Genomic DNA, 19,097 nt, shown 5'->3' with positions numbered 1-19,097 from the left:
GTATTCAATATCGATGCAATTTCTGTGTTTCATCGTTGATTTGAACGTCCAAGGGATACAGTAAACCTGCAATGGTGCATCGGAATCTAATACTGCTGTCCCAGGAAAGGCTCAAAGCACGAACTATTAGAAGAGTTACCCCTCTTGTAAATTAGTCGACATTTTGCATTTTGTATTCAATATCGATGCAATTTCAGTGTTTCATCGTTGATTTGAATGTCCAAGGGATACAGCAAACCTGCAATGGTGCATCGGATACTAATACTGTTGTCCCAGGAAAGGCTCAAAGCACGAACTATTTGAAGAGTTACTCCTCTTGTAAATAAGTCGACATTTTGCTTTTGTATTCAATATCGATGCAATTTCTGTGTTTCATCGTTGATATGAAGGGCCAAGGGATATAGTAAACCTGCAATGGTGCATCGGAATCTAATACTCCTGTCCCAGGAAAGGCTCAAAGCACGAACTAATAGAAGAGTTACTCCTCTAGTAAATAAGTCGACATTTTGCCTTTTGTATTCAATATCGATGCAATTTCTGTTTTTCATCGCTGATTTGAAGGTCCAAGGGATACAGTAAACCTGCAATGGTGCATCGGAATCTAATACTGCTGTCCCAGGAAAGGCTCAAAGCACGAAATATTAGAAGAGATTCTCCTCTTGCAAATAAGTCGACATTTTGATATTTTTATACAATATCGATGCAATTTCTGTGTTTCATCGTTGTTTTGAAGGTCCTACTGATACAGTAAACCTGCAATGGTGCATCGGAATCTAATACTGCTGTCCCAGGAAAGGCTCAAAGCACGAACTATTTGAAGAGTTACTCCTCTTGTAAATAAGTCGACATTTTGCCTTATGTATTCGATATCGATGCAATTTCCATGTGTCATCGTTGATTTGAAGGTCCAAGGGACACAGTAAACCTGCAATGGTGCATCGGAATCTAATACTGCTGTCCCAGGAAAGGCTCAAAACACGAACTATTAGAAGAGTTACTCCTCTTGTAAATAAGTCGACATTTTGCCTTTTGTATTCAATATCGATGTAATTTCTGTGTTTCATCGTTGATTTGAAGGTCCAAGGGATACAGTAAACCTGCAATGGTGCATCGGAATCTAATACTGCTGGCCCAGGAAAGGCTCAAAGCATGAACTATTAGAAGAGTTACTCCTCTTGTAAATAAGTCGACATTGTGATATTTTTATTCAATATCGATGCAATTTCTGTGTTTCATCGTTGATTTGAAGGTCCAAGGGATACAGTAAACCTGCAATGGTGCATCGGAATCTAATACTGCTGTCCCAGAAAAGGCTCAAAGCACGAACTATTAGAAGAGTTTCTCCTCTTGTAAATAAGTCAATATTTTGCCTTTTGAATTCAATATCGATCCAATTTCTGTGTTTCGTCGTTGATTTGAAGGTCCAAGGTATACAGTAAACCTGCAATGGTACATCGGAATCTAATACTACTGTCCCAGGAAAGGCTCAAAGCACGAAATATTAGAAGAGTTACTCCTCTTGTAAATAAGTCGACATTTTCCTTTTGTGTTCAATATCGATGCAATTTCGGTGTTTCATCGTTGTTTTGAAGGTGAAAGGCGTACAGTAAACCTGAAATGGTGCATCGGAATCTAATACTGCTGTCCCAGGAAAGGCTCAAAGCACGAACTATTAGACGAGTTACTCCTCTTGTAAATAAGTCGACATTTTGCTTTTTGTATTCAATATCGATGCAATTTCTGTGTTTCATCGTTGATTTGAATGTCCAAGGGATACAGCAAACCTGCAATGGTGCATCGGAATGTAGTACTGCTGCCCCAAGAAAGGCTCAAAGCATGAGCTATTAGAAGAGTTACTCTTCTTGTAAATAAGTCGACATTTTGCATTTTGTATTCAATATCGATCCAATTTCTGTGTTTCATCGTTGATTTGAAGGTCCTACTGATACAGTAAACCTGCAATGGTGCATCGGAGTCTAATACTGCTGTCCCAGGAAAGGCTCAAAGCACGAACTATTAGAAGAGTTACTCCTCTTGTAAATAAGTCGACATTTTGCCTGATGTATTCGATATCGATGCAATTTCCGTGTGTCATCGTTGATTTGAAGGTCCAAGGGATACAGTAAACCTGCAGTGGTGCATCGGAATCTAATACTGCTGTCCCAGGAAAGGCTCAAAGCACGAACTATTAGAAGAGTGACTCCTCTTGTAAATAAGTCGACATTTTGCCTTTTGTATTCAATATCGATGCAATTTCTGCGTTTCATCGTTGATTTGAACGTCCAAGGGATACAGTAAACCTGCAATGGTGCATCGGAATCTAATACTGCTGTCCCAGGAAAGGCTCAAAGCACGAACTATTAGAAGAGTTACCCCTCTTGTAAATAAGTCGACATTTTGCTTTTTGTATTCAATATCGATGCAATTTCTGTGTTTCATCGTTGATTTGAATGTCCAAGGGATACAGCAAACCTGCAATGGTGCATCGGATACTAATACTGTTGTCCCAGGAAAGGCTCAAAGCACGAACTATTTGAAGAGTTACTCCTCTTGTAAATAGGTCGATATTTTGCTTTTGTATTCAATATCGATGCAATTTCTAAGATTCATCGTTGATATGAAGGGCCAAGGGATATAGTAAACCTGCAATGGTGCAACGGAATCTAATACTCCTGTCCCAGGAAAGGCTCAAAGCACGAACTATTAGAAGAGTTACTCCTCTTGTAAATAAGTCGACATTTTGCCTTTTGTATTCAATATCGATGCAATTTCTGTGTTTCATCGTTGATTTGAAAGTCCTACTGATACAGTAAACCTGCAATGGTGCATTGGCATCTAATACTGCTGTCCCAGGAAGGGCTCAAACCACGAACTATTTGAAGAGTTACTCCTCTTGTAAATAAGTCGACATTTTGCCTTATGTATTCGATATCGATGCAATTTCCATGTGACATCGTTGATTTGAAGGTCCAAGGGACACAGTAATCCTGCAATGGTGCATCGGAATCTAATACTGCTGTCCCAGGAAAGGCTCAAAGCACGAACTATTAGAAGAGTTACTCCTCTTGTAAATAAGTCGACATTTTGCCTTTTGTATTCAATATCGATGCAATTTCTGTGTTTCATCGTTGATTTGAACGTCCAAGGGATACAGTAAACCTGCAATGGTGCATCGGAATCTAATACTCCTGTCCCAGGAAAGGCTCAAAACACGAACTATTAGAAGAGTTACCCCTCTTGTAAATAAGTCGACATTTTGCTTTTTGTATTCAATATCGATGCAATTTCTGTGTTTCATCGTTGATTTGAATGTCCAAGGGATACAGCAACCTGCAATGGTGCATCGGATACTAATACTGTTGTCCCAGGAAAGGCTCAAAGCACGAACTATTTGAAGAGTTACTCCTCTTGTAAATAAGTCGACATTTTGCTTTTGTATTCAATATCGATGCAATTTCTAAGATTCATCGTTGATATAAAGGGCCAAGGGATATAGTAAACCTGCAATGGTGCATCGGAATCTAATACTCCTGTCCCAGGAAAGGCTCAAAGCACGAACTATTAGAAGAGTTACTCCTCTTGTAAATAAGTCGACATTTTGCCTTTTGTATTCAATATCGATGCAATTTCTGTGTTTCATCGCTGATTTGAAGGTCCAAGGGATACAGTAAACCTGCAATGGTGCATCGGAATCTAATACTGCTGTCCCAGCAAAGGCTCAAAGCACGAACTATTAGAAGAGTTACTCCTCTTGTAAAGAGGTCGACATTTTGCATTTTGTATTCAATATCGATGCAATTTCTGTGTTTCATCGTTGCTTTTAAGTTCCGAGGGATACAGTAAACCTGCAATGGTGCATCGGAATCTAATACTGCTGTCCCAGGAAAGGCTCAAAGCACGAACTATTAGAAGAGTTACTCCTCTTGTAAATAAGTCGATATTTTCCTTTTGTATTCAATATCGATGCAATTTCTGTGTTTCATCGTTGATATGAAGGTCCAAGGGATACAGTAAACCTGCAATCGGAATCTAATACTGCTGGCCCAGGAAAGGCTCAAAGCATGAACTATTAGAAGAGTTACTCCTCTTGTAAATATGTCGACATTGTGATATTTTTATTCAATATCGATGCAGTTTCTGTGTTTCATCGTTGATTATTTGAAGGTCCAAGGGATACAGTAAACCTGCAATGGTGCATCGGAATCTAATACTGCTGTCCCAGGAAAGGCTCAAAGCACGAACTATTAGAAGAGTTTCTCCTCTTGTAAATAAGTCAATATTTTGCCTTTTGTATTCAATATCGATCCAATTTCTGAGTTTCGTCGTTGATTTGAAGGTCCAAGGTATACAGTAAACCTGCAATGGTACATCGGAATCTAATACTGCTGTCCCAGGAAAGGCTCAAAGCACGAAAAATTAGAAGAGTTACTCCTCTTGTAAATAACCCGACATTTTGCCTTTTGTATTCAATATCGATGCAATTTCTGTGTTTCATCGTTGAGTTGAAGGTCCAAGGGATACAGTGAACCTGCAATGGTGCATCGGAATCTAGTACTGCTGTCCCAAGAAAGGCTCAAAGCATGAACTATTAGAAGAGTTTCTCCTCTTGCAAATAAGTCGACATTTTGATATTTTTATTCAATATCGATGCAATTTCTGTGGTTCATCGTTGATTTGAAGGTCCTACTGATACAGTAAACCTGCAATGGTGCATCGGAATCTAATACTGCTGTCCCAGGAAAGGCTCAAAGCACGAACTATTAGAAAAGTTACTCCTCTTGTAAATAAGTCGACATTTTGCCTTATGTATTCGATATCGATGCAATTCCCGTGTGTCATCGTTGATTTGAAGGTCCAAGGGATACAGTAAACCTGCAATGGTGCTTCGGAATCTAATACTGCTGTCCCAGGAAAAACTCAAAGCACGAATTATTAGAAGAGTTACTCCTCTTGTAAATAAGTAGACATTTTGCATTTGTATTCAATATCGATGAAATTTCTGTGTTTCATCGTTGATTTGAAGGTCCAAGGTATACAGTAAACCTGCAATGGTTCATCGGAATCTAATACTGCTGTCCCAGGAAAGGCTCAAAACACGAACTATTAGAAGAGCTACTCCTCTTGTAAATAAGTCGATAATTTGCCTTTTGTATTCAATATCGATGCAATTTCTGTGTTTCATCGTTGATGTGAAGGTCCAAGGGATACAGTAAACCTGCAATGTTGCATCGGAATCTAATACTGCTGTCCCAGGAAAGGTTCAAAGCACGAACTATTAGAAGAGTTACTGCTCTTGTAAATAAGTCGACATTTTTCCTTTTGTATTCAATATCGATGTAATTTCTGTGTTTCATCGTTGCTTTTAAGTTCCAAGGGATACAGTAAACCTGCAATGGTGCTTCGGAATCTAGTACTGCTGTCCCAAGAAAGGCTCAAAGCATGAACTATTAAAAGAGTTACTCCTCTTGCAAATAAGTCGACATTTTGATATTTTTATTCAATATCGATGCAATTTCTGTGTTTCATCGTTGATTTGAAGGTCCAAGGGATACAGTAAACCTGCAATGGTGCATCGGAATCTAATACTGCTGTCCCAGGAAAGGCTCAAAGCAAGAACTATTTGAAGAGTTACTCCTCTTGTAAATAAGTCGACATTTTCCTTTTGTGTTCAATATCGATGCAATTTCGGTGTTTCATCGTTGTTTTGAAGGTGAAAGGGGTACAGTAAACCTGAAATGGTGCATCGGAATCTATTACTGCTGTCCCAGGAAAGGCTCAAAGCACGAACTATTAGAAGAGTTACTCCTCTTGTAAATAAGTCGACATTTTGCGTTTTGTATTCAATATCGATCCAATTTCTGTGTTTCATCGTTGATTTGAATGTCCAAGAGATACAGTGAACATGCAATGGTGCATCGGAATCTAACACTGCTGTCCCAGGAAAGGCTCAAAGCACGAACTATTAGAAGAGTTCTCTCTTCTTGTAAATAAGTCGACATATTGCATTTTGTATTCAATATCGATCCAATTTCTGTGTTTCATCGTTGATTTGAAGGTCCTACTGATACAGTAAACCTGCAATGGTGCATCGGAATTTAATACTGCTGTCCCAGGAAAGGCTCAAAGCACGAACTATTAGAAGAGTTACTCCTCTTGTAAATAAGTCGACATTTTGCCTGATGTATTCGATATCGATGCAATTTCCGTGTGTCATAGTTGATTTGAAGGTCCAAGGGATACAGTAAACCTGCAATGGTGCATCGGAATCTAATACTGCTGTCCCAGGAAAGGCTCAAAGCACGAACTATTAAAGGAGTTACTCCACTTGTAAATAAGTCGACATTTTGCCTTTTGTATTCAATATCGATGCAATTTCTGTGTTTCATCGTTGATTTGAACGTCCAAGGGATACAGTAAACCTGCAATGGTGCATCGGAATCTAATACTGCTGTCCCAGGAAAGGCTCAAAAAACGAACTATTAGAAGAGTTGACCCTCTTGTAAATAAGTCGACATTTTGCATTTTGTATTCAATATCGATGCAATTTCAGTGTTTCATCGTTGATTTGAATGTCCAAGGGATACAGCAAACCTGCAATGGTGCATCGGATACTAATACTGTTGTCCCAGGAAAGGCTCAAAGCACGAACTATTTGAAGAGTTACTCCTCTTGTAAATAAGTCGACATTTTGCTTTTGTATTCAATATCGATGCAATTTCTGTGTTTCATCGTTGATATGAAGGGCCAAGGGATATAGTAAACCTGCAATGGTGCATCGGAATCTAATACTCCTGTCCCAGGAAAGGCTCAAAGCACGAACTATTAGAAGAGTTACTCCTCTAGTAAATAAGTCGACATTTTGCCTTTTGTATTCAATATCGATGCAATTTCTGTTTTTCATCGCTGATTTGAAGGTCCAAGGGATACAGTAAACCTGCAATGGTGCATCGGAATCTAATACTGCTGTCCCAGGAAAGGCTCAAAGCACGAACTATTAGAAGAGATTCTCCTCTTGCAAATAAGTCGACATTTTGATATTTTTATACAATATCGATGCAATTTCTGTGTTTCATCGTTGTTTTGAAGGTCCTACTGATACAGTAAACCTGCAATGGTGCATCGGAATCTAATACTGCTGTCCCAGGAAAGGCTCAAAGCACGAACTATTTGAAGAGTTACTCCTCTTGTAAATAAGTCGACATTTTGAATTATGTATTCGATATCGATGCAATTTCCATGTGTCATCGTTGATTTGAAGGTCCAAGGGACACAGTAAACCTGCAATGGTGCATCGGAATCTAATACTGCTGTCCCAGGAAAGGCTCAAAGCACGAACAATTAGAAGAGTTACTCCTCTTGTAAAAAGGTCGACATTTTGCCTTTTGTATTCAATATCGATGTAATTTCTGTGTTTCATCGTTGATTTGAAGGTCCAAGGGATACAGTAAACCTGCAATGGTGCATCGGAATCTAATACTGCTGGCCCAGGAAAGGCTCAAAGCATGAACTATTAGAAGAGTTACTCCTCTTGTAAATAAGTCGACATTGTGATATTTTTATTCAATATCGATGCAATTTCTGTGTTTCATCGTTGATTTGAAGGTCCAAGGGATACAGTAAACCTGCAATGGTGCATCGGAATCTAATACTGCTGTCCCAGGAAAGGCTCAAAGCACGAACTATTAGAAGAGTTTCTCCTCTTGTAAATAAGTCAATATTTTGCCTTTTGAATTCAATATCGATCCAATTTCTGTGTTTCGTCGTTGATTTGAAGGTCCAAGGTATACAGTAAACCTGCAATGGTACATCGGAATCTAATACTACTGTCCCAGGAAAGGCTCAAAGCACGAAATATTAGAAGAGTTACTCCTCTTGTAAATAACCCGACATTTTGCCTTTTGTATTCAATATCGATGCAATTTCTGTGTTTCATCGTTGAGTTGAAGGTCCAAGGGATACAGTAAACCTGCAATGGTGCTTCGGAATCTAATACTGCTGTCCCAGGAAAGGCTCAAAGCACGAACTATTAGAAGAGTTACTCCTCTTGTAAATAAGTAGACATTTTGCCTTTTGTATTCAATATCGATGAAATTTCTGTGTTTCATCGTTGATTTGAAGGTCCAAGGGATACAGTAAACCTGCAATGGTTCATTGGAATCTAATACTGCTGTCCCAGGAAAGGCTCAAAGCACGAACTATTAGAAGAGTTACTCCTCTTGTAAATAACCCGACATTTTGCCTTTTGTATTCAATATCGATGTAATTTCTGTGTTTCATCGTTGTTTTTAAGTTCCAAGGGATACAGTAAACCTGCAATGGTGCATCGGAATCTAGTACTGCTGTCCCAAGAAAGGCTCAAAACATGAGCTATTAGAAGAGTTTCTCCTCTTGCAAATAAGTCGACATTTTGATATTTTTATTCAATATCTTTGCAATTTCTGTGTTTCATCGTTGATTTGAAGGTCCAAGGGATACAGTAAACCTGCAATGGTGCATCGGAATCGAATACTGCTGTCCCAGGAAAGGCTCAAAGCACGAACTATTAGAAGAGTTACTCCTCTTGTAAATAAGTCGACATTTTCCTTTTGTGTTCAATATCGATGCAATTTCGGTGTTTCATCGTTGTTTTGAAGGTGAAAGGCGTACAGTAAACCTGAAATGGTGCATCGGAATCTAATACTGCTGTCCCAGGAAAGGCTCAAAGCACGAACTATTAGACGAGTTACTCCTCTTGTAAATAAGTCGACATTTTGCGTTTTGTATTCAATATCGATCCAATTTCTGTGTTTCATCGTTGATTTCAATGTCCAAGAGATACAGTGAACATGCAATGGTGAATCGGAATCTAACACTGCTGTCCCAGGAAAGGCTCAAAGCACGAACTATTAGAAGAGTTACTCTTCTTGTAAATAAGTCGACATTTTGCATTTTGTATTCAATATCGATCCAATTTCTGTGTTTCATCGTTGATTTGAAGGTCCTACTGATACAGTAAACCTGCAATGGTGCATCGGAGTCTAATACTGCTGTCCCAGGAAAGGCTCAAAGCACGAACTATTAGAAGAGTTACTCCTCTTGTAAATAAGTCGACATTTTGCCTGATGTATTCGATATCGATGCAATTTCCGTGTGTCATCGTTGATTTGAAGGTCCAAGGGATACAGTAAACCTGCAATGGTGCATCGGAATCTAATACTGCTGTCCCAGGAATGGCTCAAAGCACGAACTATTAGAAGAGTGACTCCTCTTGTAAATAAGTCGACATTTTGCCTTTTGTATTCAATATCGATGCAATTTCTGCGTTTCATCGTTGATTTGAACGTCCAAGGGATACAGTAAACCTGCAATGGTGCATCGGAATCTAATACTACTGTCCCAGGAAAGGCTCAAAGCACGAAATATTAGAAGAGTTACTCCTCTTGTAAATAACCCGACATTTTGCCTTTTGAATTCAATATCGATCCAATTTCTGTGTTTCGTCGTTGATTTGAAGGTCCAAGGTATACAGTAAACCTGCAATGGTACATCGGAATCTAATACTACTGTCCCAGGAAAGGCTCAAAGCACGAAATATTAGAAGAGTTACTCCTCTTGTAAATAACCTGACATTTTGCCTTTTGTATTCAATATCGATGCAATTTCTGTGTTTCATCGTTGAGTTGAAGGTCCAAGGGATACAGTAAACCTGCAATGGTGCTTCGGAATCTAATACTGCTGTCCCAGGAAAGGCTCAAAGCACGAACTATTAGAAGAGTTACTCCTCTTGTAAATAAGTAGACATTTTGCCTTTTGTATTCAATATCGATGAAATTTCTGTGTTTCATCGTTGATTTGAAGGTCCAAGGGATACAGTAAACCTGCAATGGTTCATTGGAATCTAATACTGCTGTCCCAGGAAAGGCTCAAAGCACGAACTATTAGAAGAGTTACTCCTCTTGTAAATAACCCGACATTTTGCCTTTTGTATTCAATATCGATGTAATTTCTGTGTTTCATCGTTGTTTTTAAGTTCCAAGGGATACAGTAAACCTGCAATGGTGCATCGGAATCTAGTACTGCTGTCCCAAGAAAGGCTCAAAACATGAGCTATTAGAAGAGTTTCTCCTCTTGCAAATAAGTCGACATTTTGATATTTTTATTCAATATCTTTGCAATTTCTGTGTTTCATCGTTGATTTGGAGGTCCAAGGGATACAGTAAACCTGCAATGGTGCATCGGAATCGAATACTGCTGTCCCAGGAAAGGCTCAAAGCACGAACTATTAGAAGAGTTACTCCTCTTGTAAATAAGTCGACATTTTCCTTTTGTGTTCAATATCGATGCAATTTCGGTGTTTCATCGTTGTTTTGAAGGTGAAAGGCGTACAGTAAACCTGAAATGGTGCATCGGAATCTAATACTGCTGTCCCAGGAAAGGCTCAAAGCACGAACTATTAGACGAGTTACTCCTCTTGTAAATAAGTCGACATTTTGCGTTTTGTATTCAATATCGATCCAATTTCTGTGTTTCATCGTTGATTTCAATGTCCAAGAGATACAGTGAACATGCAATGGTGAATCGGAATCTAACACTGCTGTCCCAGGAAAGGCTCAAAGCACGAACTATTAGAAGAGTTACTCTTCTTGTAAATAAGTCGACATTTTGCATTTTGTATTCAATATCGATCCAATTTCTGTGTTTCATCGTTGATTTGAAGGTCCTACTGATACAGTAAACCTGCAATGGTGCATCGGAGTCTAATACTGCTGTCCCAGGAAAGGCTCAAAGCACGAACTATTAGAAGAGTTACTCCTCTTGTAAATAAGACGACATTTTGCCTGATGTATTCGATATCGATGCAATTTCCGTGTGTCATCGTTGATTTGAAGGTCCAAGGGATACAGTAAACCTGCAATGGTGCATCGGAATCTAATACTGCTGTCCCAGGAATGGCTCAAAGCACGAACTATTAGAAGAGTGACTCCTCTTGTAAATAAGTCGACATTTTGCCTTTTGTATTCAATATCGATGCAATTTCTGCGTTTCATCGTTGATTTGAACGTCCAAGGGATACAGTAAACCTGCAATGGTGCATCGGAATCTAATACTGCTATCCCAGGAAAGGCTCAAAGCACGAACTATTAGAAGAGTTACCCCTCTTGTAAATAAGTCGACATTTTGCTTTTTGTATTCAATATCGATGCAATTTCTGTGTTTCATCGTTGATTTGAATGTCCAAGGGATACAGCAAACCTGCAATGGTGCATCGGATACTAATACTGTTGTCCCAGGAAAGGCTCAAAGCACGAACTATTTGAAGAGTTTCTCCTCTTGTAAATAAGTCGACATTTTGCTTTTGTATTCAATATCGATGCAATTTCTAAGATTCATCGTTGATATGAAGGGCCAAGGGATATAGTAAACCTGCAATGGTGCAACGGAATCTAATACTCCTGTCCCAGGAAAGGCTCAAAGCACGAACTATTAGAAGAGTTACTCCTCTTGCAAATAAGTCGACATTTTGCCTTTTGTATTCAATATCGATGCAATTTCTGTGTTTCATCGTTGATTTGAAGGTCCTACTGATACAGTAAACCTGCAATGGTGCATCGGAATCTAATACTGCTGTCCCAGGAAAGGCTCAAAGCACGAACTATTTGAAGAGTTTCTCCTCTTGTAAATAAGTCGATATTTTGCTTTTGTATTCAATATCGATGCAATTTCTGTGTTTCATCGTTGATTTGAATGTCCAAGGGATACAGCAACCTGCAATGGTGCATCGGATACTAATACTGTTGTCCCAGGAAAGGCTCAAAGCACGAACTATTAGAAGAGTTACTCCTCTTGTAAATAAGTCGATATTTTCCTTTTGTATTCAATATCGATGCAATTTCTGTGTTTCATCGTTGATTTGAAGGTCCAAGGGATACAGTAAACCTGCAATCGGAATCTAATACTGCTGGCCCAGGAAAGGCTCAAAGCATGAACTATTAGAAGAGTTACTCCTCTTGTAAATAAGTCGACATTGTGATATTTTTATTCAATATCGATGCAGTTTCTGTGTTTCATCGTTGATTATTTGAAGGTCCAAGGGATACAGTAAACCTGCAATGGTGCATCGGAATCTAATACTGCTGTCCCAGGAAAGGCTCAAAGCACGAACTATTAGAAGAGTTTCTCCTCTTGTAAATAAGTCAATATTTTGCCTTTTGTATTCAATATCGATCCAATTTCTGAGTTTCGTCGTTGATTTGAAGGTCCAAGGTATACAGTAAACCTGCAATGGTACATCGGAATCTAATACTGCTGTCCCAGGAAAGGCTCAAAGCACGAGAAATTAGAAGAGTTACTCCTCTTGTAAATAACCCGACATTTTGCCTTTTGTATTCAATATCGATGCAATTTCTGTGTTTCATCGTTGAGTTGAAGGTCCAAGGGATACAGTAAACCTGCAATGGTGCGTCGGAATCTAATACTGCTGTCCCAGGAAAGGCTCAAAGCACGAACTATTAGAAGAGTTACTCCTCTTGTAAATAAGTCGACATTTTGCATTTTGTAGTCAATATCGATGAAATTTCTGTGTTTCATCGTTGATTTGAAGGTCCAAGGGATACAGTAAACCTGCAATGGTTCATCGGAATCTAATACTGCTGTCCCAGGAAAGGCTCAAAGCACGAACTATTAGAAGAGTTACACCTCTTGTAAATAACCCGACATTTTGTTTTTTGTATTCAATATCGATGTAATTTCTGTGTTTCATCGTTGCTTTTAAGTTCCAAGGGATACAGTAAACCTGCAATGGTGCATCGGAATCTAGTACTGCTGTCCCAAGAAAGGCTCAAAGCATGAACTATTAGAAGAGTTTCTCCTCTTGCAAATAAGTAGACATTTTGATATTTTTATTCAATATCGATGCAATTTCTGTGTTTCATCGTTGATTTGAAGGTCCAAGGGATACAGTAAACCTGCAATGGTGCATCGGAATCTAATACTGCTGTCCCACGAAAGACTCAAAACACGGACTATTAGAAGAGTTACTCTTCTTATAAATACGTCGACATTTTGCCTTTTGTATTCAATATCGATCCAATTTCTGTGTTTCATCGTTGATTTGAACGTCCAAGGGATACAGTAAACCTGCAATGGTGCATCGGAATCTAATACTGCTGTCCCAGGAATGGCTCAAAGCACGAACTATTAGAAGAGTTACTCCTCTTGTAAATAAGTCGCCATTTTGCTTTTTGTATTCAATATCGATGCAATTTCTGTAATTCATCGTTGATTTGAATGTCCAAGGGATACAGTAAACGTGCAATGGTGCATCGGAATCTAATACTGCTGTCCCAGGACAGGCTCAAAGCACGAACTATTAGAAGAGTTACTCCTCTTGTAAATAATTTGACATATTGCCTTTTGTATTCAATATGGATGTAATTTCTGTGTTTCATCGTTGATTTGAAGGTCCAAGGGGCACAGTAAACCTGCAATGGTGCATCGGAATCTAATACTGCTGTTCCAGGAAAGGCTCAAAGCACGAACTGTTAGAAGAGTTACTCCTCTTGTAAAAAAGTCGACATTTTGCCTTTGGTATTCAATATCAATGTAATTTCTGTTTTTCATCGTTGATTTGAAGGTCCATGGGATACAGTATACCTGCAATGGTGCATCGGAAACTAATACTGCTGTCTCAGGAAAGGCTGAAAGCACGAACTATTAGAAGAGTTACTCCTCTTGTAAATAAGTCGACTTTTCCTTTTGTGTTCAATATCGATGCAATTTCGGTGTTTCATCGTTGTTTTGAAGGTGAAAGGGGTACAGTAAACCTGAAATGGTGCATCGGAATCTAATACTGCTGTCCCAGGAAAGGCTCAAAGCACGAACTGTTAGAAGAGTTACTCCTCTTGTAAAAAAGTCGACATTTTGCCTTTGGTATTCAATATCAATGTAATTTCTGTTTTTCATCGTTGATTTGAAGGTCCATGGGATACAGTATACGTGCAATGGTGCATCGGAAACTAATACTGCTGTCTCAGGAAAGGCTGAAAGCACGAACTATTAGAAGAGTTACTCCTCTTGTAAATAAGTCGATAATTTGCCTTTTGTATTCAATATCGATACAATTTCTGTGTTTCATCGTTGATTTGAATGTCCAAGAGATACAGTGAACATGCAATGGTGCATCGGAATCTAATACTGCTGTCCCAGGAAAGGCTCAAAGCACGAACTATTAGAAGAGTTACTCTTCTTGTAAATAAGTCGACATTTTGCATTTTGTATTCAATATCGATCCAATTTCTGTGTTTCATCGCTGATTTGAAGGTCCTACTGATACAGTAAACCTGCAATGGTGCATCGGAATCTAATACTGCTGTCCCAGGAAAGGCTCAAATCACGAACTATTAGAAGAGTTACTGCTCTTGTAAATAAGTCGACATTTTGCCTTATGTATTCGATATCGATGCAGTTTCCGTGTGACATCATTGATTTGAAGGTCCAAGGGATACAGTAAACCTGCAATGGTGCATCGGAATCTAAAACTGCTGTCCCAGGAAAGGCTCAAAGCACGAACTATTAGAAGATTTACTCCTCTTGTAAATAAGTCGACATTTTGCCTTTTGTATTCAATATCGATGCAATTTCTGTGTTTCATCGTTGATTTGAACGTCCAAGGGATACAGTAAACCTGCAATGGTGCATCGGAATCTAATACTGCTGTCCCAGGAAAGGCTCAAAGCACGAACTATTAGAAGAGTTACCCCTCTTGTAAATAAGTCGACATTTTGCCTTTTGTATTCAATATCGATGCAATTTCTGTGTTTCATCGTTGATTTGAATGTCCAAGGGATACAACAAACCTGCAATGGTGCATCGGATACTAATACTGTTGTCCCAGGAAAGGCTCAAAGCACGAACTATTTGAAGAGTTACTCCTCTTGTAAATAAGTCGACATTTTGCCTTTTGTAATCAATATCGATGCAATTTCTGTGTTTCATCGCTGATTTGAAGGTCCAAGGGATACAGTAAACCTGCAATGGTGCATCGGAATCTAATACTGCTGTCCCAGGAAAGGCTCAAAGCACGAACTATTAGAAGAGTTACTCCTCTTGTAAAGAGGTCGACATTTTGCATTTTGTATTCAATATCGATGCAATTTCTGTGTTTCATCGTTGATTTGAGGGTCCAAGGGATACAGTAAACCTGCATTGGTGCATCGGAATCTAATACTGCTGTCTCAGGAAAGGCTCAAATCACGAACTTTTAAAAGAGTTACTCCTCTTGTAAATAAGTCGACATTTTGCCTTTTGTATTCAATATCGATTCAATTTCTGTGTTTCGTCGTTGATTTGAAGGTCCAAGGGATACAGTAAACCTGCAATGGTGCATCGGAATCTAATACTGCTGTCCCAGGAAAGGCTCAAAGCACGAACTATTAGAAGAGTTTCTCCTCTTGTAAATAAGTCAATATTTTGCCTTTTGTATTCAATATCGATCCAATTTCTGAGTTTCGTCGTTGATTTGAAGGTCCAAGGTATACAGTAAACCTGCAATGGTACATCGGAATCTAATACTGCTGTCCCAGGAAAGGCTCAAAGCACGAGAAATTAGAAGAGTTACTCCTCTTGTAAATAACCCGACATTTTGCCTTTTGTATTCAATATCGATGCAATTTCTGTGTTTCATCGTTGAGTTGAAGGTCCAAGGGATACAGTAAACCTGCAATGGTGCGTCGGAATCTAATACTGCTGTCCCAGGAAAGGCTCAAAGCACGAACTATTAGAAGAGTTACTCCTCTTGTAAATAAGTCGACATTTTGCATTTTGTAGTCAATATCGATGAAATTTCTGTGTTTCATCGTTGATTTGAAGGTCCAAGGGATACAGTAAACCTGCAATGGTTCATCGGAATCTAATACTGCTGTCCCAGGAAAGGCTCAAAGCACGAACTATTAGAAGAGTTACACCTCTTGTAAATAACCCGACATTTTGTTTTTTGTATTCAATATCGATGTAATTTCTGTGTTTCATCGTTGCTTTTAAGTTCCAAGGGATACAGTAAACCTGCAATGGTGCATCGGAATCTAATACTGCTGTCCCACGAAAGACTCAAAACACGGACTATTAGAAGAGTTACTCTTCTTATAAATACGTCGACATTTTGCCTTTTGTATTCAATATCGATCCAATTTCTGTGTTTCATCGTTGATTTGAACGTCCAAGGGATACAGTAAACCTGCAATGGTGCATCGGAATCTAATACTGCTGTCCCAGGAATGGCTCAAAGCACGAACTATTAGAAGAGTTACTCCTCTTGTAAATAAGTCGCCATTTTGCTTTTTGTATTCAATATCGATGCAATTTCTGTAATTCATCGTTGATTTGAATGTCCAAGGGATACAGTAAACGTGCAATGGTGCATCGGAATCTAATACTGCTGTCCCAGGACAGGCTCAAAGCACGAACTATTAGAAGAGTTACTCCTCTTGTAAATAATTTGACATATTGCCTTTTGTATTCAATATGGATGTAATTTCTGTGTTTCATCGTTGATTTGAAGGTCCAAGGGGCACAGTAAACCTGCAATGGTGCATCGGAATCTAATACTGCTGTTCCAGGAAAGGCTCAAAGCACGAACTGTTAGAAGAGTTACTCCTCTTGTAAAAAAGTCGACATTTTGCCTTTGGTATTCAATATCAATGTAATTTCTGTTTTTCATCGTTGATTTGAAGGTCCATGGGATACAGTATACCTGCAATGGTGCATCGGAAACTAATACTGCTGTCTCAGGAAAGGCTCAAAGCACGAACTATTAGAAGAGTTACTCCTCTTGTAAATAAGTCGACTTTTCCTTTTGTGTTCAATATCGATGCAATTTCGGTGTTTCATCGTTGTTTTGAAGGTGAAAGGGGTACAGTAAACCTGAAATGGTGCATCGGAATCTAATACTGCTGTCCCAGGAAAGGCTCAAAGCACGAACTGTTAGAAGAGTTACTCCTCTTGTAAAAAAGTCGACATTTTGCCTTTGGTATTCAATATCAATGTAATTTCTGTTTTTCATCGTTGATTTGAAGGTCCATGGGATACAGTATACGTGCAATGGTGCATCGGAAACTAATACTGCTGTCTCAGGAAAGGCTGAAAGCACGAACTATTAGAAGAGTTACTCCTCTTGTAAATAAGTCGATAATTTGCCTTTTGTATTCAATATCGATACAATTTCTGTGTTTCATCGTTGATTTGAATGTCCAAGAGATACAGTGAACATGCAATGGTGCATCGGAATCTAATACTGCTGTCCCAGGAAAGGCTCAAAGCACGAACTATTAGAAGAGTTACTCTTCTTGTAAATAAGTCGACATTTTGCATTTTGTATTCAATATCGATCCAATTTCTGTGTTTCATCGCTGATTTGAAGGTCCTACTGATACAGTAAACCTGCAATGGTGCATCGGAATCTAATACTGCTGTCCCAGGAAAGGCTCAAATCACGAACTATTAGAAGAGTTACTGCTCTTGTAAATAAGTCGACATTTTGCCTTATGTATTCGATATCGATGCAGTTTCCGTGTGACATCATTGATTTGAAGGTCCAAGGGATACAGTAAACCTGCAATGGTGCATCGGAATCTAAAACTGCTGTCCCAGGAAAGGCTCAAAGCACGAACTATTAGAAGATTTACTCCTCTTGTAAATAAGTCGACATTTTGCCTTTTGTATTCAATATCGATGCAATTTCTGTGTTTCATCGTTGATTTGAACGTCCAAGGGATACAGTAAACCTGCAATGGTGCATCGGAATCTAATACTGCTGTCCCAGGAAAGGCTCAAAGCACGAACTATTAGAAGAGTTACCCCTCTTGTAAATAAGTCGACATTTTGCCTTTTGTATTCAATATCGATGCAATTTCTGTGTTTCATCGTTGATTTGAATGTCCAAGGGATACAACAAACCTGCAATGGTGCATCGGATACTAATACTGTTGTCCCAGGAAAGGCTCAAAGCACGAACTATTTGAAGAGTTACTCCTCTTGTAAATAAGTCGACATTTTGCCTTTTGTAATCAATATCGATGCAATTTCTGTGTTTCATCGCTGATTTGAAGGTCCAAGGGATACAGTAAACCTGCAATGGTGCATCGGAATCTAATACTGCTGTCCCAGGAAAGGCTCAAAGCACGAACTATTAGAAGAGTTACTCCTCTTGTAAAGAGGTCGACATTTTGCATTTTGTATTCAATATCGATGCAATTTCTGTGTTTCATCGTTGATTTGAGGGTCCAAGGGATACAGTAAACCTGCATTGGTGCATCGGAATCTAATACTGCTGTCTCAGGAAAGGCTCAAATCACGAACTTTTAAAAGAGTTACTCCTCTTGTAAATAAGTCGACATTTTGCCTTTTGTATTCAATATCGATTCAATTTCTGTGTTTCGTCGTTGATTTGAAGGCCCAAGAGATACAGTAAACCTTTAATGGTGCATCGGAATCTAATACTGCTGTCCCAGGAAAGGCTCAAAGCACGAACTATTAGAAGAGTTACTCCTCTTGTAAATAAGTCGACATTTTGCCTTTTGTATTCAATATCGATTCAATTTCTGTGTTTCGTCGTTGATTTGAAGGCCCAAGAGATACAGTAAACCTTTAATGGTGCATCGGAATCTAATACTGCTGTCCCAGGAAAGGCTCAAAGTACGAACTATTAGAAGAGTTACTCCTCTTGTAAATAAGTCGACATTTTGCCTTTTGTATTCAATATCGATGCAATTTCTGTGTTTCATCGTTGACTTGAAGGTAAAAGGGATACAGTAAACCTGCAATGGTGCATCGTAATCTAATACTGCTGTCCCAGGTTAGGCTCAAAGCACGAACTATTAAAGGAGTTGCTCCTCTTGTAAATAAGTCGACATTTTGCCTTTTGTATTCAATATCGATGCCATTTCTGTGTTTCATCGTTGATTTGAAGGTCCAAGGGATACAGTAAACCTGCAATGGTGCATCGGAATCTAATACTGCTGTCCCACGAAAGACTCAAATCACGGACTATTAGAAGAGTTACTCTTCTTATAAATTCGTCAACATTTTGCATTTTGTATTCAATATCGATCCAATTTCTGTGTTTC

The sequence above is a fragment of the Schistocerca cancellata genome, chromosome 1 (assembly GCF_023864275.1).
Source record: "Schistocerca cancellata isolate TAMUIC-IGC-003103 chromosome 1, iqSchCanc2.1, whole genome shotgun sequence".
NCBI lineage: Eukaryota > Metazoa > Arthropoda > Insecta > Orthoptera > Acrididae > Schistocerca > Schistocerca cancellata.
This window is presented reverse-complemented; position numbering follows the sequence as displayed.